Source organism: Paroedura picta, chromosome 7 (assembly GCF_049243985.1).
Source record: "Paroedura picta isolate Pp20150507F chromosome 7, Ppicta_v3.0, whole genome shotgun sequence".
Lineage (NCBI taxonomy): Eukaryota > Metazoa > Chordata > Lepidosauria > Squamata > Gekkonidae > Paroedura > Paroedura picta.
Window position 1 is genome coordinate 69,542,498 of NC_135375.1, and position 23,140 is coordinate 69,565,637.

General features: G+C 42.0%; 1 protein-coding gene across 2 annotated transcripts in view; it reads right to left on the bottom strand.

The window, feature by feature from the left end:
• The window catches only part of RORB (RAR related orphan receptor B), a 157,795-nt gene that overhangs the window by 78,405 nt on the left and 56,250 nt on the right, over nucleotides 1–23,140 (bottom strand). The gene's annotated exons all lie outside the window — the stretch shown is intronic.

Here is a 23,140-nt window from a genome sequence, read left to right on the forward strand (position 1 = left end):
AGGGACAGTCCTTAAATAAATTACTTTTTCCTGCTTTTAACCCAGCCTAGGATTGTGGGAAAAAATGACCTGGTGAATTCCGTATTCTAAAGAGAAGCACTTCTCTTAATCTAAAAGAGACCATTTCCCCTTTATCTCTTATATATCCACACATGGAACTTTCTTCTGTGCAACCAAACTTGTTTTCATGAAATTATATTTGAACCCATCTTGTTGTATCACTAACAAAAGAAGCTCCAGATGGTTTGAAAAAAGGTCATATCCAATTTGCATGCAGACCATAGAGACAGCTTTCTGTAGTAGTTAAGAGTGCTAGCTTCTATCTTTCAAACCAAGTTTGATTCCACACTCTTTATTATGGGGATAAAGAGAGAATGACTATGAATCCCTCTAGGATGGAGCTGGGAGAACCTGTTCATTCCCACTATTTACCCTTTCTTCATGATATAGACCCATTATGCACGGGGGTTTTAGCGTGCGTTCGGGGTGGAATGGCGGCGACTAAAATCACCGATAACGCACGGAGTTGGCTGCAACTGGCCACAGATTCGGTGCATGCCGCCGAAAAAGCCGCATTAGCAGCACACGGAAGAAAGAAAGCGCAGCTTCCCGGGCGACCAGGGCACAACCGGAGGCAGCGCCGAATTGACCACGTGCATAATGGGGGAGGCTGGAGGGTCGAGGCGGCGCGACCGCTCAAGCGGCTGCCAGAACGAACGGTGGCGCAGGCTGGGAGGAACCCAAGGGAACACGGACAGAAAGGCGGCCGGAGAGCTCACAGTGGAGGGAGGCGAGGGGATCGCCGCGGCTAAGGATGGCAGAGGATGGCCACCCACCTCCAACCCATTCCCAAACACACACCCCAACCACAAACGAGAACGGAGGCGAGGTCTCTAAGAAAATACAAAAACTTTATAAAACAGTGTGAATGAACAAAGCACAAATATACAATAGAAAGCTTAAAGTAGGGGAAACAATTTAAAGGGGAAACCTATGGGGCAGAGGAACCGGGGCAGCAAAGAAGGGGAGAGGCGAACTTGGGAGTAAACTAAGGGGAAGGGGAAACATGCTCCCTCCCTCTCCATGCCTGACAAACCCAGCAGGGCTGCACCTGCGCAGGCTGCTTCCACCCTTCCTGGCCTCCGCCTCCAACGCTCGCCAATGCAGCGGCGCGCTCGCCTCGCTTCCCCTTGGCTCTGCATCGATGCCTCGACACCCGCCGCTCCGGGTTTTGCTGCCGTCGCGCCCCGTCCCATGCATAACCAGTTTGCTTCGCGTCTTCCCCCTCTGCGTTTTCCATGTGACCCGAAATCGCCATTTTGGCAGCCGTGCATAATGGGCCCTAGAGAGCTCTAAGTAAAAGAGAATATATTTTTTCTCTTGGATCTCACTCTTTCATCTACTGGTCAAGAGGGTGCAAAACAACTAAGATGTGGCCAAGGAAAAAAACCTTCAAGGTCAAATCAGAATAGGAATTGATTAGGCATGCAGTGATTGTTGCAGAGCTGACAGCATACTTGGGCTGATTCTGCACTTACTTTGTTTTTTTTTCCGGTATGGATCCTGCTGAATCCAGATCTATTTCAACTCAGTCTTCCTCTCCCCCCCCCTCTCCCCACTGAAACAGAAAAGTGTTCTGCACAAGGTTAGGGAGGCTCAGAAGGGGAGGGTGGAGCCAAGACCAGACAGAGCCTCTTTCTTTTCTTGAATGGGGGGGGGGGGACAGAGAGGATTGAAGACAAGACAGGAGAGAGAAAAAAACCACGTTGCAAATCTCTACCCACACAAGTTACTGCTTCTGCAGCTTCTGGGGAGAGAAAATTAGGATTTTCCATTTAAGAAAAGCTTACAGTCTGGGCAGCCTTGGCCTATCATGGCTTCTCTACCACGGGAGTCAGCCCTGATCAATCATGGCTTCTCTACTACGGCAAATATGAAGCAGCCTGAGATCCAGATGTTTTCTCAATCTGATTCTGAAAATATTGAGGGTTAAAAGCACTCTTGGATATTGTGAGGAAAAGGAAGGGTGACTCCAGATCAATCCTGCTTGTTGCAGAAGGAACATTTAAATCACCCAAAATCAAAACAGAAATCGCATTCAGTGGAGATGGCAGGGACTGAATCGACCTGGGATTGAAATAAAAGCTCCATGCAGGTTACACCCTGGTCTGGATTTTTCCATTTCAGCCTGAAGAGAGACTTAATGTGTTCATGGTAAGTGGCTCAGAATAAGGCCCTCTGAAAGCAATGGCAATGATGTTATGGCCTGCTGTTCATCTAGCCTTGGGTACCACCACATTTTAATTCCATAAATTGTTATTATTATTTACTACATTTAAAGCCCATTGTAGATGATACAGTGGGCGCTAGCATGGGGAAAGGGGTGAGAACAGCAGAGGTAGAAAGAAAGAGAGTAATAAAGAGAGAAAGATAGAAAGTGACAGAGATATAGGATGGAGAAAGAAAGAACGAACGAACGAACGAACGAAAGAAAGAAAGAAAGAAAGAAAGAAAGAAAGAAAGAAAGAAAGAAAGAAAGAAAGAAAGAAAGAAAGAAAGAAAGAAAGAAGAGGGAGTGCTAGTGAGAAATGTAGGTAGAAAGTAGTATATTTTGGGGGGGGGGATGCAAGCTGAGGTGCCCCTTTGTAACAGGGCATGGCAGCACAACCACTTTCTGAACACAACCTGTCAAGAAAGGTACAGGAGGTGGAAGGTAGCTGGTGCCCTTGTTTCTTAGTACAGAGGCTGGCTTGCAGGCTCCCGCATTTCCCCTGCACTCACCAAGAAGAGTAGTCTGTGCTCTCTTGGGCTCTTGTTGGGCAGGGCTGTGCTTGGGCTATAGGCCCTCCCTCTGGATCTGAGGTTGCACAAGGATCCTGTGGGAGAGGGTCTGGTGATACAGGCATCCTCCCGCTCACCTTGGCACCTCACTTGTTGGGGCAGTGCTTGTCAGGCTGGTACAACCCAGCCAAGGCTCCTGGAGCCATGGCTGGGTCGCACAAAGCAGTCCCCCTCCCCCTCCCTTCATCCCCAGTGAGCCAAATTGCCAGCACAACCCACACCCCTCCTCCTGTTCCTGGTGAGTCAAATTGCTGGCATGACCCAGTCAAGGCTCCAGAAGCCACTTTTGTGGTTCCTGGAGATGTGGCTGGGGCACGCAAAGCAGCCCCTCCTCCCACCGTCCTCCCCCCGAAAGGAGTGGGACAAGGTAGGCCGAAAGGAGTGGGACAAGGCAGGCAGTCAAGGCAGTCAGCCCCTTCTTCCCCTCCATGAGCAAAATGCCTGGGACGACCTAGGCAATGGTCCCGGGGTGTTTGGGGAGGTCGTGCTATGCTGCTTCCTGAGACCTACCTCTGTTCCTGGTAACATCCAGTGTCCCAGTGGTGGCCACTGGACTCGCTGGGTTTCTGGGGTGTGGGCCTGAGGGGGCCCAGCCAATCAGGAGCCAGGTGGCTTTTGATTGGGCCGGATTCAAGTCCAAACACTCTGGAAGGAGCCAGACAGTCTCCACGCAGGAGGCCGTTTCACAAATATTTAGAGGAGCAAAAAGTGTTAAAGATTGTATTTATTGCCTACAATTTTTCTTTGGACTAAACTATGTTCAGCTGGGCCAGGCCAGAGGAACAACACATCATCTGAAGGCATGACAGTACAAAAGCACTAGAGAGAAAGTTATAGGGACCTTTGTTTCATGAATGATACTTCCACACATAGATTAGGGAAGCTGAGATTTAAGAATGGCATGCCAAATTTAAATGAGCTATAAAAGCAATATTCTTGGCAATCTATTCCGCCTATTTCATAAATGGGTAGTGTGGAGTTGTATGTTTAACAAAAAGAAACTACATTTTGAACCACATATTTTGCAAGTATTATCTGTATCTGAGAATGAGAGGACATTACTCACAGGTCCTAGGTGTAAAAAGAGAAGAGAAGGGAAAGGAACCATTACCTAAATCATCTAACCCAGTAACCTCTAAGAAAATGTACATGACTAGTGATTTTACAAAGACACCCCAGCAGTCTACAGCAAACAAAACATGGGGGAAAATCTATAATAGAATTATAGGGGGAAGGAAGTAATCTTTCTCAGTCTCAATCCCTAGTCTAAAGGACTATCAACATTTGCACCAAGACAAACCGATCTGACACTGAGTGCCCACTCAGCAGAGTAGAAGTCCGTCACATTTCTCGGACAAACATGATACTGCACAAAACATGAACTGATTATTATGATGCTTTGAAGGATGTTCAATTTTTTAAAAGCTAGGTGTGCAACTAAAAATATAATGTATGAAAATATATCTACAGAGGCCTCTTTATGGTAATAAATATTCGGTGCCTGAGAGGAAAAGTATATAAGGCTATGCTCTTAAATTCATTTACTGAGGAATAAGAGAGCTTCAGCCTCAGAAGCATCCCAAATAATTACAATAAGAGTGAAAGACATGCATACCTTGTACCATTTTTCAGCCTTATGGTAAAACTTATGGTAAAAGGTGGAGGTACTATATTAATATGTTGGATTTGATTTCTGTTGCAGATATTGTCGTTCTGCTGGTGTAGACAAGTATTGCAGACTGTTCCTTATGTTTGATTCTTATGCATGTTGTTCAGAGGAAAAAGTGCGGAGTGGCAGGGAATACATTTGGAACTAATACAGAATATGGGAGGGTGAAACTGGTAAATTTTTGCCCCATTTCTGAAGCCAGTCCAGAAATATAATGTCATTGTAAAGGTCAAAGAGGGTTGAAGCCCCTTTTCCCTCAACAGTAGGTATGGTAGAAATGACTTGCAAGTAGGTAAGACAGAAATGGGTACAAACTTTGCATTGTAACTCAATAATATGCAATTGGTGAAAAATTTTTAGAGTGAATGTACAAATCATTGAAAAAGCAATGGGGATGAGGGAAGGACCTTCTTTGTGGTGAAGAAAATTTTCATTGGCAATTGGATATCTTATAACCTTAATTCTGGATATCCACAGAAACCTTCTGGAACAAATCATGTATCTGTAGATTTTCTGGTTATTTCTAAATATCCTTTTGAATATAAAAAAATTATCTAAAATCTTGTTGGTCCTATAAGTTTTACCATTGATTCATATCAATTATAGTCCCTGTAAAATAAGAACCAACAGGAGACATTGAAATGGCAAGATTTCCTCCTATCTGTGATATAAATCAGATTAAGTCTCTTAGAAATAGAAGTAAAATTTACATAGGGTTTGAAATATTTCATGTCTATCCTAGAAAGACATATTTTAAATCAGCAGAACAGTTTTTGAGTCCAGTAGCACCTTTAAGACCAACAAAGTTTTATTTAAGGTATGAGCTTTCATTGACCGTTTATGCACTGGGAACCACTGCCCTGGCTTCCATGCAGGAGCACAAATTGGTTGCGGATGAGGTACACCAGGCCAAATGCTCCCCCATGTGGGTGCAGGAAGAGGTGGGGCTACCTGCCATGACTAAAACTCCAGCCTGCAGCCTGGCATGAAACCTCCAGTGTGTAAACGGTCATGTACACGCACACTTCTTCAGATGCAATGTCATTTTAAATCAGGTTTGTGTTTCAGTGTGGACAACTGGCTTGTATTTCAAACAGGTGTGCCAAGGCTTCAAAGAAGGGTTTTCCTCCAACTTCTTCTAGGAGATGCCCCTTAAATAAAGAGGTGAGCTGATGAAGAATTTCAGGACTCTAGTTTCTTTGGCCTCTAGTGAAGCAGCTTCTCTAGGCTTGGGTGGGGTCCGTGAAGAATGGATGCTAGTTCCAACAGTTTTTTTTTAAATTGTGCTTGTATACAAACTTCTCAACTTGCTCAGGTTGGTTTGCATCTAGATATATCTGTATTTTCCCCTCTGAATAATGTACACAGAAGTTTGCACATTTAGTCATCAGGCTTTTTTTTCAAATGGAGATTTAACCTGATGGAATAAGTAAAATCCTGGATTCCTATCTGTGTTAGTAGAACAATAATTTCCTTGTTATATATTGAATCTGGCAGACTATTTCATCATCCCTATCATGAGTCTCTGAACAGTCCATCTGTCTATGTCTTCAATGACCTTAAATCAAGCTTCCAAATGGTCTCCCCAAAATTTAGGCCTATAATTTGTCTATTCCCACGTTGCTGTTTTTAAACTTTAACTCTGTTATTTCCATTTCTGCTTCCTCATATAAATGAGAAGAGCAGAATTTCTTTCAAACAGAACAATTTCCAAGCCAATCAGCAAAGACTGTCTTAGCACCACTAGTTGTTGACACTTCAAATTGAAGGGAGGAAGGGAAATCTTTAAATATATACAAACTAATGGTGTTAGCAGCTGCATTTGAGACACATTTTGGCTAAAAGCCTGCTGTTACATGTAATAATCCCCTTTTCTTACTGAAGGGGGAAAGTGTCTGAGTCACCTGAAGAAACAGGATTCATTTTTTTCAGACATGTCTTTTTTTCTGCATGCTGTTTAAAGACTAAACTGTATAAAACAGAATTGACATGATGTAATTACTTGCCTTTTACACTGTGCTAACTTAATTTGCTTTTCATTCCCAGGTATTTAAAAGACCATTATTTTCGCATCAGACATTACTGTCTGCCAATTAAGGCATTAGATCGATGAAGTGGAGAGAAAAAAAGAGAGAACTTTGTTATAAAGGTTTCCAGGTAGATATACGAGCAGAGAGGAAAGAGACTGCTTCGCACCATTTGGAGTATGTTTGTTTTTTTAACATCCACATTGTTTAATGATATGCCTGGCCTTTTAATTATTCCTTTTACATCACAGTTTGGATCTGGAGACGATGGACATTCTTTGTTGACCAAATGGCATTAATAGAAAAGTAATGGGAGCTGAATCACGTTGTTGCAGATATTTTTAATGTTCGCATTGCTCTTTGGGGAGTACCAAGTAATGCTGTATCCAATTAAGGATGTGTTATCAGAGGCTGCAAAAGTGGTACCTGTCCTATAGTAATGTTATGCTTCTCACTGGCTAGCTGGCTGATTCTCACTAGGCTTACCATTACAGCTTCACCTCAGTCTTTTCAGTAGCATGATCAGAAATCATTAGTGTCCAAGGAAACATAAGCCTAGAGATGGATAATAAGGAAAGTATAACCACCCAAAATGCAAGTGCTGTTCCCTTATTCACTACCATTTTGAGTGATAAAAAGCACTAAGGTCTGTCTGTCATGTACAGTACTTTGAATTCAGGATAGCCCCCCCCCCCCGTGTAGTTATGGAAAATGTTAGCACTTAGGAGGTACAGAAAGTCATACATATGGAGCAGCTTTACATTTATACTGAACTACCTTATCCTAGAACACTGGTCTAGCTAGTCAGTGCACTGTTGCCTTCTCTGACTGGCAGCCAATTTCCAGAATCTCAGGCACAGGCAAACCTTTTTTAATGCTTGAAGTCCTTTGACTGGAAATGGCCAGGACTGACCATGGGGCCTTCTTATGCTGAATATGGGACTCATTAGGTGCTGAGCTACTGCCCTTCTCCTGAGCAATAACTGCATAGGCAAATGGAAAGACCAGGCTAATTTCCTCTTTCTAAATAAACATGAAAATATTACATTAGACATGTCATTATAAAAAGACACTTAAAACCTTTGCCTCAGGTAGTTTGTTGATACTTCAGCTAAATATTTCATTTTGACATTTTACAAGAGACAAGGCCATAGGAATTCATGGAAAATGCAACAAAAGAATACTTTAGAAGGTTAGGCATGCAAGGCCGCAGCACTGTGAGAGCTTCTGCTTAAAATGTCTCATCTTTGTCATTAAGAGATTCATGATATAAATGATGTGAACAGAATGTATTTGACTCTGTGCTGCCGTCAGTTTTCATGTTCATACACACATGCATGCACACCCATGAGCAACCATGTTTCATCTTTTTAAAAGCTTTTTCTTCAGCTAGCAGATTAATTAAGTTACAAGACACCAATAGAATCTCCTGTAGATTTTTTAAAATTTATGGGTATCAATTTTTTTATATCGTTTGCATTAATTTTTATTACCTAGGAGTCAATAACTCTCAACAGAGATTTCCATTAACTGATTGAATACTATTGCATTATATATCCTTCTCTAGCATAAATAATTCAAAAGTGCCATCACACAATATGGCAGAAGCTATGGAAGGTAGAAAAGAGGCAATCCAGAAATGAGGTCGTCATGGGCACATATATTTAACTCACAATAAACACATGTTTCTGCTTTGTATGTGATGAGCAAGTCATTTGCAAATCCCTTAAGTATCTCATATGTTAAGTGACTATCAGCAGTCACCTTCTTGCAGACTGACAGCTCCAACTCAGGCCCACTTTAAAAACTGGTCATGAAAATAATACTACACTGCTTATTATCATCAGATTCTAGCAGCAAACTTGCACATACCAGCTGACTTTAGAACATGACCATATCAGTTAAAATGTGCTGGAGAATATGTTTAAATGCTTTGCAGCACTAATACTCCCTTGCATAATGGAAAACCAGCTATAAGTCAAAGCTATATCCTTCCTCCGCGATGTACAGACTTTCCAAAAGTAAGGTTTTATTTTTGTTTTAACAATTGGTGTCACTCAAATATAGACTACTATCTGCATCTATCCAACATTTTATGGATGTGTTGAATGCTCTAAGCTTGTCCTTTGTGTCCATCTTGAGATCTTGTATGAGTTTGAGAGATGTGATATAAGATGAGTAAAAACCATAGCAACACCATATGCTACATGCAGATTTAGAAATGTGATAGAAAATATCCTAAAAGCTGGAAGCAGAATTGCCAATGGTCTGTAGAAAAATGTCCTGTCATTTTAATAAAGGCTTAATGTGATATTATTTCTCAAGTGAAGTTATTTACGTCCATGCTATGAAAAGCCTATGAACATATGAAGCTGCCTTGCACTAAATTAGACCCTTGGCACACGAATGTTAGTGTTGTCTACTCTGACTGCTCTTCAGGTTCTCAAACAGATGTATTTCATGTCACCTGTTATTCTAAACTATCATGCTAGAGGCATTGTTGAAGGCTTATCGTGCTGTGGGAAGCATGAGACATGTGAATAGGTCTCAGTTAAAACATCTCTAGTAAAAGGACCAGGTGACGTGAAAGACTTCAACCTGAGAACAAGGAAAGTGGCTCCACATCATAGTAGAAATACTGCCCTTAACACATGAACTTGGCAGGACTTGGCAAACTTCATGTGTGTTCAGATGAATGTATATAAAAGGATGGGTTGCTACAAGGATGAAAAATTAGGACATAGCAGAGGAAGAAGACAGGGCATCAGTCTGAGAATCCAATAAAACATGACAAGCTGTGCTGTACCAAAATGTCAGGAAGATGGCACAGGCTATGATGGCAATTTATGGATGCTTACTTGGGAGAAAGCTTCACTGAACTCTGTGGGGCTTACTTCCTAATCAATTTGAAAGTAATTCAATAGCACACTTACCGAGCTGCACAGAGTAGACTTATTACAAATAAACAATAATATCTCATTCATTAAATTATGTATAAAACCAGCATGCTGCTCAAGCAAGCCAAATCTGAACCAAAGAAAAGGCCTGCCAAAGACCTGGGAAAGTCACTGCCATGCCCTCTGTTTGTTGTCTGAATTATTTTCTCTTTGCACATTTTTACTCCATAGAAGCAACTGTTCCTTTTGTGGAAGATGGAAATATTGCACTTTTATTTGAGGTGTGAATGTAAAGGAAATGACACAGAGGCTATTCTGCAACAGTGTCTGTGAAATGCTGCTTAATAATAGAAGTCTCCGCTGTTCCAAGAGAAAGGATCAGAAAAGAATATGTGAAAGTTATCAATTCTCAAATTTCCTCTTATTGTAGATAATAATCACTTTCTATTGGAATTTGTTCTGACCAGTTAATTCCTGAATTTTGGTTTAATTTATGTATATTTTAACACAGTTTCCAGATCATTCTTGTAACCTATCATTCTTGTAACCTATCACACAGAGCTCAGAACAGAGAGAAAGATAGAGATAACAGAGTGGGGGAAGGGGATAGGAAGGCTCAAGCACCCTCATTTTTAAAATAGTTATTTTCACAATTGTTCCAGGCTTAAAGTCACAACTGCTTGAACCCAGGCAGTCCCTTGCCCAAGTGGAAGGCATTTGGCTGTCTCATCCCAAGAAGCGATTATTTGATTTCAGATGAACAACAGCCTCTGTAGCATATACTTTACCATTTGAGATGCAGTGATCCATAACAGTGATTTTTTTCAGGAGTACAGTGAAGAACAGGAGATGGGAAAACTCAGGTCCATTCCGCACGACTTAAATATAGCAGAAGTCTTACCTTTGGTAAATGCTACAAATTCAAGGTTCCGCATGACGTCGCACACAATCTGCAGCACTCCTGCAACACTCCCGCAAAAATCACTTCGTTGTAGCGCTTTTTGGGAAATTGGGAAAAGTGGATTCCCCCTGAAAAAAATCGCTACACTTCTGAGCACAAGCTGCAACACATCAGCGAAAGACATGTGCGTTCTCAATGTAGCGGTAAAAAGAAATTCCCTCCCCCGCTCTCGTCCCCGAACTTCCGGAGAAGTGATCACCATTTTTTCCCCTTAGACTGGGGAAAGCAACGAATGAGCGAGGCTTCTCAGAGGCTTCTCTGGCTAAAGTCCCTCCATAGAAGTGAAGCGAACTTCCAGAGAAGTGAGTGCCCTAGAGTCAGCGCTTATGCCTCAGTAGCAGAAAGACCCGTGGTTAGAACGGCTCTGGCTGAGCTCATATGGAGTGGTGCTGCCTGGCAGGCGAGGCGACAGGCGAGAAGGAGCCCTAGAGCGGGTCTGGGTGGCAGCAGCGGCGGCGGCAGCGGCAGCGGCAGCGGGGGGTCCCTGAAGACAGCAGCAGCTCCCAAGGAAGAAGACGGGTTCCTGACCCTCTTCACAGCCCCCCAACTACTGGAGTGTCAATAGCCCTGCAGCAAGTCCAGAAACCTCCCCCCCCTCGCTTTTCAGCATGCCAGCAGCCCACAGTTTGCAAGGGGATCTTTCCCAGTCAGCACGCTTATTGTCACTCTTGCCATTTTTTTCCCCTTAGACCGGCAAAAGCAACGAATGAGCGAGGCTTCTCAGGCTAAAGTCCCTCCACAGAAGTGATTAACACAGTAAAACAAAGCTCCCTACTGCAAGTGTCTTTAAAGTTCCCAAGCACAACACAGCCCCCCCGTTCAGCGCTCCCTGTAATTTTGGCCACAAATCGCGCATGTGGGAGGGGGGATTTTTTTTCTACTTGAGGAGCATGTAAACAATTAATCGCCAGCTCGTATGCCAGCAAAAAGGTCTTTCCCATGCAACGATTGAACACAGATTCGTTGCAATGGGTGTGTTTAGTTTTTTTTTAAACAGTTCTTAAAGGGAAATGGGCTTTTCAGGAGCATGAACACAACAGCCCATTAGCTGTTCCATTTGATTGACGGCCAGGGGTGGGAAGAAGCGCAGAAAAAGATCACTTCCTTTGTTGCGATTCCAGCGAGACCGGAAACCTGTGGGGAATGTATGAAATGCTACTGGGACTTCTATAATCCACTAAAAAAAAGGTATGCGGAATTACGAAATTCCACTATTTAATATAGCGTTTCTGCATTCTGTGAACAATTGGCAACATTGGTCCTTGTGCGGAATGGCCCTCAGATGTATTATTGGAACTGTTTTCATGCTTCTCTGTATCCAAGCTGTTGACATCTTAAATTCCCTCCTACCTACATGATAATTCATTCCCCGACATGTTGGGCCTTTAGAAGAGTTGATAGAGGCCAAGGTATATGTACAAAAGGTGAGATGGCCTGTATGAAGAATTTACCAGTGTTTACATTTGGAACATAAATTTCAGGGCCAGTAGTCAGGCCTTGGAATATCTGAAGTCATGACCATGATTGTGCCTTTGAATGTATGAAGTTTGGAGCATTTCTCTCCCTAGTTACGAACCAAAGACTCCATATGAATCTGAGACTAGGAGATTATGCATCCAGGACACGGAATGTTGCTTAAGCATCAGCAACTGTATTAATTCAGATCTCATGCAGCAATGCATTAGATAATCATGCTTTACCCAAAAGAATATTTGCTACATTCACTGTATATGAAGTACACTTTTCATGGTCATATTTCCTACATAAAATAGGCTAAAATTGTTGATTTCTATTTTCTTGAAGGTAGGACATCATAATGACCAATTATCTTGAAAAATAATATAATCACCTATTTAATCACATCTTCTGCTATTGTAGCCATGAAAGCCAAGATTTGATTTAGGTTTTAAAATATCTTCTGCTAGCTTAATATGTTGTACTGCTTTATGACTTTAGATTTTTCCCCCCTATATTGTTTCTAAAATCACATTTACAGTGTTTTACTTCTCTCATAATTTTTGGAGCAAACTATACATTACAGTTTAAACACATTTCCAACCCCCCCTTTTTTAAATGAAAAAAATTGAACCTTACATTTTCTTTCCCCTGTAATTTTCATATTTCAGACCTGTGATTTCCTCAGTCATTTTTAACTTCTAGGGATTAATGACCTATTTCTGAAATGCTAAATTAAATTTATTCACTGAAGGCAATTATGGTTGCATGTAGATGAAAATTGGAGTTTCGCATGCTCACTTTGAAAGGATACTTACTTTCTATTCCATGTATTGAGATGTTACAAAACTTTTTACTAATACTTAAGCCACCAAATGTACAAAGCGAAGGTATAAGATATGAAGCTTTTCTGATGGTAACTAAATTGCCTGCAGTAATTCTAAATCGTTTTGGATCATTTTCTTCCATATAAAAATCAAGAAGAACCAATATATTTATGGAAAACTCTTTAAAAATTTAACAAAGTGCATTCTTTACTCAGGGCCTTTCTGCACCCGTTAAATGTAGCAAAATCCTTACCTTAGATAGTCATTATATTCTGACCACTCCACATGATGTTGCCAACATCCAGTGTCCAGGCAGCAAACGGCTGGCTACATCCTCCATTTTAAAGTGCTAGTTGGGGAATCGCATAAAGTGGATTCCCCAACCTAATAAGCGCCAGCTAGAGGAGAGCAACCAGCAGGCCACCAACAACAAAAAAATGTGTGGAGGTGAAGAAACACTATTTCTGCCTCCATGTCCTGCCCTCACACCTGCCTGCCTCTCCCTTCTCCAAGGGACAGGATTTTTTTAAAGCAAACTGTCTGGAGCAACGAATAGGCATACAAGCATGCAGGCAAAGCCAAAAATTATTTTCCCCCAAAGTTGGCACACAAAGCATGCCTCTCTAAAGACCCCCCCCCCCCAAAAAAAAATCAGGAATGAGATATTTTTTAAGTATCAAGACTCATAATTCCATAAGGGGTAGCAATAAAAAAGCACTACGGATCTATGATAATATGCATAGGTGTTTCAACGAAGTATTGATGAAAAAAATAGTGGGCATCGCGGGCCCTTTAAAACATTCAGAAAGGAGATTGGTTGCCAGGATTGATTGACAGGACAATTAATTTTGTAGTATTATACCAAGGCACAATATCTTGTACATCAAAAGAGAAAACTAGAAGGAACTGCAGAACTACTCCTGTCTGTATCTAACAGTTCCATTTGTTTTTTCCTATTTTTAAAAAAAGTTTGGAACATGCAGTTAGTGTACTGAAAAATATAGTTGATAATCAGTTTAAATTCAAGCAGTGCACCCAAGACCTGTAGCTAATTGAATGATTTGAATTTTATGTTGCTATGATCAGAGCAGGAAATCTAAAGAAAATGAGTGAGTCTGTAGCAAAAGCTATTTTAAATATTGTTGAAATAATCTCTGGTGACCATACTGGCTCTTCTGACCTTCAGTTCAGGTGGAATAACATTCTTTGATTCATCGGCATAGTACAAGTGTACTTAGCCTCCTATTTCTTTAGGCCACTCCAAACATTCAAACTTTTTCTAAGCATGCTGGGAACGAATGCATATTTAGTTGGTAAGTGAACATGCTATGTTCGAACTCCCTTGAATACATGTGTTGAAAGCTCCTGATTGTATCATCTGCATGTTCCCTGTCAAAGTTTCTCTTGAACACAGTTTTATGTCTGCTTAGCAAGTTTTGTGTCTGCACAGTAGCTTCTTAGCTGTTTCAGTTTGTACCACTTTTTGCTCAGTTCAAGAACTAAGTCTAATTTACTGAAGAAGAGGCAGCATTTCTTGGGTTGTAAAATTGACTGACTTGTGCAAAGCATCGAGTTACTTGCAGTTTGTCCCCGGTTTGTACCTGCACAGTTGGAAGCATTCTTTAAATGACTACCATTTGGCCAATTATATTCCCTGATTTTTGCACCTCTGAAATTTTTGCATCTCTTTGAAAAATGATTGCAAGAACAGATCACAGATTAGCTTTGTTCATGAATATACACTGAATGCACAATGAGACACTCAGGCCCATTCTTCACCGGCGGCACCACTCTGGACTGCCACCAGTTCTTCGCGATGGGGCAGCTGCCCTGCCTCTTCTCATGTCCAGACAGGGGAAGATTTTCTCCTTGAGATCTGGCCTGCCCCAGATTATTGCCTCCACATGAGGCAATTGGGGCACAGAGGTTCCACTGTGCTTTGCGGTGGCAAGTGGGAGATATTTTCACAAAACTGGGATTGCATAACAGCACAATCCCACCTTTGTGGAAATTGTGAAAATTTTAAAAATATCCCAGTCAACTCCATACTGCAGTGAAGTGTCGCGGAGCCAACTGAGGTATTTTTGTCCCTTCCATGATGCTGTAGGCAGGGGACGAGCCGGGCAGGAAGGGCTAACCCTTCCCCTTCCACATGGGCCTGGCTTGATTGGTGCCTGGGGTGAAAAGGGGAATGTGGAAATATTGCTTTCTCTTCCCACAACCAATGGCCTGATTTGGGCCAGGGCCAGGCCGGTGCCAATGTCATATGGAAGCAGGGATTAGCACTGCTACCAGATGAGTGCCAGCCTGGCCTTTAATCTTCATGCAGAAAGGTCTCAGTTTTTACTCTAAAATCTCAAACTGATATTTGAGGAAAAATGGAGATCTTTTCCACATGAGGATTAAAGGCCAGGCCAGCACTCATCTGGTAGCAGCGCTAATCCCTGCTCCTGAGATTTTTTACTCAAATAAGCAGAGGTAGCATTTGCTCCTGAGTGGTGATGGGTGGCAAGAAAATATTCAAATAATATGAGCAAGTAGTGCAATTAGGAAAATGGGACATATCCTATTGAGCCATTAAACAACTGGCTCCCACTTTGCAATGAGGGAGCAGGATAAAAGCCAAACTGGTGAGTGATTGAGTGCTATCAGATCTTTCCTGTGAAATGCTATATGTTGGCAACTAGAAATTCAGCCATGTAGAGAATGCAATATGTAATCCAGGAGATCCCTGAAACCATTTGCAGTTATCTAGAAGTAATTCTGAAGGAGCTTCTATAACTGCAGATTTGCTGCAGCTATGTCTATGGAGGGACTGACTTACACTATAAACATAAATATATCTTTAAGGATGGCCATAAGAAGAACTTCTGGAATGTAACTATTAAGGCACCATTGTGTTTTACACTTGGCTGTTATACTTTGATGGATATAACATTTTATTACATATTTTAATATAAAGTTTTGTTTGCTTGATTACTGTATTCTAAATAAGCAAATAAAATAACTGATCTTGGATTTAGCTCTCCAAAATAGAAGGAGAAGGATAATATTTTAGAGGATTTATGAGACAAGAGACTAAAATATCAAGGGAAGTTACAACCTATTACCAGCACATGGTACTACAGGGTTAAAGGTAAAGGTATCTCCTGTGCAAGCACTGGGTCATGTCTGACCCTTGGGGTGATGCCCTCCAGCGTTTTCATGGCAGACTCATTATGGGGAGGTTTGCCAGTGCCTTCCCCAGTCATTACCATTTACCCCCCAGCAAGCTGGGTACTCATTTTACCGACCTCGGAAGGATGGAAGGATGAGTCAACCTTGAACCGGCTGCTGGGATCGAACTCCCAGCCTCATGGGCAGAGCTTCAGACTGCATGTCTGCTGCCTTACCACCCTGTGCCATAAGAGTCTCTAACTACAGGGTTAGTTCCTGCCAATTACTTCTCTTTGTGTGTGTGTGTCTGTGTGTGTGTGTGTTCCAGATCTCAGACTTCCATTCAATGTTGTTCCTGGGTGCTCCTGCCCAGGTAAGAGTAGCATTTTGTGCTGCAGCTGAAGGAGGAAGCAGACACTTCAGGCACTGCTGGTTGAATCTTTCTGGTTGAATCTTTCAGATGAGATTTACAGCAGGATCCAAGCCACAGAGAGGAAGTCTAAGATGAAGTAGAAAGTTTATCTTGGCTGGTTAACTATTTAGAGACCTTGCTATATATTTTTTAAAGATAACCTAATGCACTAGATAAATACTAAGGCCACAAAAGAGTTGCCTACTATTCAGCATATTGAATCTCCTACCATAGTTCCTTTTCAATGTTGGCAGTCATGGCATAGAATCATAGAATCATAGAGTTGGAAGGGTCCATACAGGCCATCTAGTCCAACCCCCTGCTCAATGCAGGATCAGCCCAAAGCATCCTAAGGCATATACTTAATGGCACATGTAAAATCTAATAATCCTTTCAGAATTCTTCTCTGTCTTCAGCTATTAAAAATATGGAATAAATCTAAATATAATAAAATGCATCATGTACTTCTGACAACAAGCTGAAGGTTCCAAAGCCTCCTATTGGTAGAATCTCCCCCTTTAGCACCAATTTCTGCTCATGCTCAGGGATCTTCACACATGCCCCTCCCCTCCAAGCCTGCTGTGAAGCCTCCAATAGCCCCTGACTGAGGCAAGAGATGTGTTTCCAAGAGCAACACAAAGAGGTATGTGCGCATGCGTGGGCATTCCTTTTGAGGGGGATAGCTTTTCCCTTCTGCCTAACCATTGGCTGACAGGGAAGCCACAGAAAAACCAGGAAGTCTTTGAAATGATGCCCTGGCCAATCAGAGAAGACTACTTTGTTCTGAGGCATGGAACAGTGAGTTAATTTGAACAAAGCAAAAATCTGCACATTTACTCATGGCGGTTTCTGAAATATTGAGGCTTATGTCCACTCCAGGATATCGTGGGGGAAAGGTAGGGTTACCATGAATCAATCATGCATGTTGCAAAGGGAAAATTTAAAGCACCCCAAATCAAAATAGAAATGGAATTCAGTGTAGAATTCAACAGGTAACAGGCTTTACTACTAGTTACACCGTGCAACAGGCTTTACTACTAGTTAATAAAAAAGAAGGAAAGGGAGAAACTAGTATCTGTAACGGTTCCGCGGGAGCGGTATAAATAAAAGGGTAAGGGGATTAAGGGTGGGCCATGTCTGGGATGGGCAAGGGGAACCATTGGCCCCTTGCCCAAGGACTAACGAGTCAGGAGTCCAACCTCGGCCGCCTTCAGGCAGCTGCCGCCATTACGTGGCTGCCCGTCTACAAAGTAGGTTGGCGACCGACCGGGGGAGCCTTCAGCTCGGGCCTCGACCCTCCGAGACCCGCGTGGAAGCACTGGGGAGGGGCCCAGACGTGGGAGGCTTCCCGCGGCCTGGGAGCACACCCAACACGTCAGGTGTGCTTGCTGAGCCCCGCGCAAGCCACAGCCCGGCCTTTGAATCTACTGGCCAAGCGACTCTTCCCAGCGACTGGAAAAGACCTTTGTTTGCTCTGCCAACTCTGTGTTTCCCCACTCTTCTTCCACCTCTTGCAATGCAAGCAGTGCCCCATTTTTCACTTGAAGTCCCCTCACAGACTAGCTCCCCATCAACAACAGGGACACTCTCATGGCCTGCTCGCCCTGCCCACCCCTTCACCCGGCTGCCTTGCCTTGCCTGGCAGCTCTGCCCGTGTCGCACCCCCCCTCGCCCCGCTCGACTCTGTGTTGCTGGGCCTCTTGGTACAGGCCTTTCTGAGGCAGAGTAGAAAGAATGCACTTCTTCAGTGCTGCCCCAGAGTTCTTTGACTCCTGTGGGGGGTGAGTTGCTGCTTTCACCCGACGCCTGCTCTTAATGGGGTTATCGCAGGCTACTGTCCCTCAGTCCTGGACTCCTGTTGCTGACAACAATGTGGCCGCTGAGGGGGGGGGGCTTCAGAGTCCGTTCTTAGGAACGGGCTTTGATTTCTAGTCCCTTATAAGTGTACAATATTGATACTATTAAGAGAAACCAAGATCCACATTATTATACAAGATTTTTCAGTGGATAGCCAAACAAGCAAGAAAAAAATCATTACTAGTACATTTTACATGTTGGTCCTGAGAGGGAGAGAAATGCCCCAACATTCTTACTGCCAGGTAAATTTTAAAGCTACTACATTTCCTGAATTCACAGTGCTATTTCTTCAAAAGTGCTATTGATCTCAACCAAAATACAGTCTGGAATGTAGCATTTTCTCCATTGAGAGCAAGCTCACAGAGGTAAAATGAATAGCTTATGAATGTGAAAAGTCTAGCAGTCAACTTCACAGTTTAAAATTCCATTCCTGAGCATAGGTTGAAACCGTGATTAAGACAGACTATTTCCCTGAGTTTCTCCAAGTGTCCTACTCTTTCTTTATAATATCAATAATTGTATTAACTCCCCAGTCACTCACTAATTATTTACACTACAAGTGAAAGTTGTTACTTGAATTCAAAGTTGACGATCAGCCATCCCATTTCAGAATAAAGCATTTAAGCATTTGACTGTTTAAAACATTATTAGACAGACAGATAAATTTATTATGGTACTAGACGAGTAGTCAATTTACAAAATACATAAAATCAACTGGCATTAACAAGATAAAAGAATAATTGATAACTAAAATATTATAAAATTTAAAAACATTCCAGCTATAAGAAGCATTCTGATTTTAAAACTCACAAGCATTATCTCAAGCAATTGAGACTATCTCTACCTAAGTTGCTCCGAATTCAACCAGCTCTTCCTTGTTTTGATAGCTCTCCAAGCAGAAGTTATTTCACAACAGAAGTTATTTCTGTGCTTTTGTCTGACAACATGTCTGTGGTTGCCTCTGAGTTGGGCTTATTCTTATACTAAAACATTATTTTACAAGAGCCTCTTGTGGCGCAGAGTGGTAAGGCAGCAGATATGCAGTCTGAAAGCTCTGCCCATGAGGCTGGGAGTTCAATCCCAGCAGCCGGCTCAAGGTTGACTCAGCCTTCCATCCTTCTGAGGTCGGTAAAATGAGTACCCAGCTTGCTGGGGGGTAAACGGTAATGACTGGGGAAGGCACTGGCAAACCACCCCGTATTGAGTCTGCCATGAAAACGCTAGAGGGCGTCACCCCAAGGGTCAGACATGACTCGGTTGCTTGCACAGGGGATACCTTTACCTTTACCTTTTTAAAACATTATTACACTGAAATACACCCCAAGGGTCAGACATGACTCGGTTGCTTGCACAGGGGATACCTTTACCTTTACCTTTTTAAAACATTATTACACTGAAATACATTATAATGTAGATTGAGCATTTCCCTAATAAAATCATAGTACCATTGATTTACAGTCCCACACATATTTCATCTGAGTAAAACCTATTGTTTTCAGAAGGAACTTTTCTTATGTGATATATTTAGGTTTAGCAGGGAGGACGTATTTCCAAACATTTTAAGCACTTCAAGGCAAAAACATATGACATTTGAGATGATATTTCCCTGACAAAGGCAAATGCATTGGAACAAATGTGTAAACCCATAAGTTCAGGGACAAGTTCTTTACGTTGCATTGCTTTGGCATGTAGTGCTGTTACCTTATTTTTCACATAGGAATTCTTTTTCTGCATCCTAATTATACTCCTTGAATTTATTTTGCTTTCATCTTCATTTTTTCTGTTCCTTCTTTTCAATTTGCAATGGCTTTTGTTATACACTTTTCTCAATGCCTGTCTTCCAGTCTTTTAGCCCTAGAGGTCTGCTATCCATAAAGCACGTAGGACACTAACATTGTATTTAACAAAGGATATCACACAGTACTTTCAGTACACATGGGTGTCATTGTAAAGTCAAGCATACTGGTTCAAAACATTACTAAAACCAAAATCAAACTCTGGGGACAACCCAAAGCCATTAACTGTTATAGAGGAAGTCTTGCATCTGATTCTGAGAGCAGGAAAATTAGAATCAAGATATAAGTTCTATTTCTGGCAATGCTACTTCAGTGTTTTGGAGCCATGGAGAATTCTGTAGAGCTATCCCTCTTTAAATGGACTATTATTGCTTATGCTGGTAATTGCAATATCAAGTTGTCTCGGGAAGCTGGAAGGACATGTTTGGCTTGCACATTCTGAATCGGAGGGCTGTATTTAGAGCTGGAAATGCATTGTCCACCTGGGTTTTAGGGACTCCATGTTTTGCTTACTTGAGGGTTTGTCAGCAGCAAAAACAAAATGTAGAGAGTAGCTTTCTATACAGTGTTTGCTATAGCTGTATTATTTGATCCAGCCATGTGAAATCATTGTCTTTTCACATGACCTGACATGGGCTAGATATAAAAATAAATATTTTATGTATGTTACAGTGGATGTCCAAAAGGCAGACGATTGGCATTCACAAGGGAATGTTAGCAATCATTCACCCATTTGATATATGGCCCAAAGCACGCTAGTCAATGAACACAGATATTCCGGTATTTTTACAAGTTTGCAAAAAATACAATCATCTCAGAGATTATCAATATAAACTGATGTAATTCCATAATTTCATTTATATGTATGCAGAATTCTCAATGTTCTTTCAGAAGTGGCCCCATAATTTTAGATGTGGCCCCATAAGCAGCAGCTTATATACTAACAACCAAATGAGTATTTCTTGTCACAAGAACTCCTTTGCTATTTTTGCTTTTTAGATAAGGCTCAGAAGAGAGCAAATTCAGCCACTCTGCTCCAAATTCTAAATCTAAATGATCGTAGTCAAAAGCTGAGAAGCCAAAACATGATCTGTCCTTTTGTGATACTGCACTAATATAATTCATGTTTTAATTGTATTCCACTTTCCACTCCAAGTGGGAACCTAAAGTGACATTTCACATTGTTCTTCCCTCCTGTACTTAATCCTTCCTTATAACAACAACGTTGGAAGCATAGGTTAGGTTGAGAGAATGGGATGGGCCCAAGGGCACACAGAGGACTTCCATGTTACAGCAGGAATTTGAACATGGTTGTTCCTAGTGTAACAATCTAGTCACTACAGAAAGCCAGCCAGCTGTTCTGTAGAGCTTTAAATAAAAAGCAAGAGAACCTATAGAAATACATTAACTCAGCATCAGAAATAACTCTTATACAGAACAATGCTCAAAGTCCAAAGGAAAAGTCTTCCAAAATAAATGTAAAATGTCAACTTCATTATCAACTCTAGAAACAATATGATAAAAATGATGATGAAACACTATGATTAAAGATCAAGCTGCTCCCGTTTCAAGGCTGCCATTTAGCCACCTAGAGGAAACTTCTCAATAGTACAGAGTCTGTTTAAGGTAATGTTATATCCTTGAAATTCACTCTTAGTGGGGGGGAAAAACACACTTTTGTGCTGCAAAGTGGAAAGGATGGGAAAGTTCCCGTGTAAAAAGCTCATGTTCATAAAGATTGCAACAGCTTTACATAATAGTGGATACATCAGTATCAATACCTTCATTAGTTCTTCTACGGCATTTAAAATGAAATTGCTTAACTGGTCACTGTGCTGAAACAATTGAACATGTTTTAAAACTACGGTACTGTTTTTTTTTTCTTTTAGGATATGGCTGAAGGCTGATTGTACATCATCAGGCTTTTGGGAAGAGAGGGGGAGAACAGCACAGCTGACTCCCTCCCCCCACGCTCCTTAACCACTTTAACCACAAGTATAACAAAAATTAGGGTTACCTGTATTTTATTCAGCAGGGATAAGATAAGTCCAAGGGTGGATTTTTCAGTGGAAAAACAGCAAATAGAGGAAAAGTTAAAAGTCCCCTTCCCTCTACATCTTGGCAGCTACATGTGCATAAGGGGGAAAGGTCTCTTAGAATTACACATAACACATAGTTTCACGCTTCATGTCTGGTGATACTAGCAACTTACATGTTCTTCTTGTTCTCAGGAAATTTCCTATTGTCTTACTAGAGATGCTCTACAATACATAATGACTTCTTCCACTATCAGAAATGTTGATTTTATGAATTTAGGCATAGTGTGAGTGGATGTGCCAGTGTTGGTCTCTCACGGCCTTTCCTTGAATACCCAAGGAAGGGTAAGCTGTGGAATGGCAGGAGTGGAGTGGTAGGTGAATTTCCTCCAGGCCAGGCTGGATTCTGGAAATTTTTGGTGGAGGGATCTTTAATAGTTGTATTGCTATTAAGTCTCATTTTGCTTTTGTAAAATAGTCAATGGTATTTAATGGTTCTCATAAAGACTGACTTTTATGGTTTTAAAAATTCTAAAGTTTTACTGCTGAAGCATTTCTAACCTCTTTATTATTTACTAGCAAGGAAGCCCATTGCAACCAGGAATGCAATGGAAACTAGGACCCAGGGGACACTGGGAGGTGCATATCTCTTTCTGCGCATCTCTCTCTCCCTCCACTGCGTGTTTCTCCATGTGCTTTGCAGCAGGAGGCATAGCAGGTAATAAGGGCTCGTTCTTAGGAGAGAAGCAGGGCTGGTGTGCAGTTTGGGTCAGCTCTCTCTCTCTCTCTCTCTCTCTCTCTCTCTCCCTCCTCAGGGGCAGCTTTCTCTGTGTCTCTTTGTGCCTCCCTCGCAGCAGGAGCGATAGGAGGGAATGAGGCTCATGTTCGGTCTGGCAGGGCTCTGTGTGTCTCTCTCTGTTTCTGGCGTGTCTGAGGAACATGGCTAGTGTCCAGGGAGGGAGGGAGCATAGGAGCTGTAGGGGCAGGGCCATTTAGGGTTTAGCCAGCTGGACATGTTCCACCCCCCCCCCAGGCTGTTTCACAAATATATAGAGGAACCATGGATAAGGATTACCTTCCTTTTTTACTGCCATTGTTTATTAGTGCATTTAAAATTTTGGTCTAAATGACTATAAATAAAGATTGATTGGTGGAGGGATCACCCATGAAATTGGGGTCACCATGGGTGGGCAGGTAGTTGTGAGT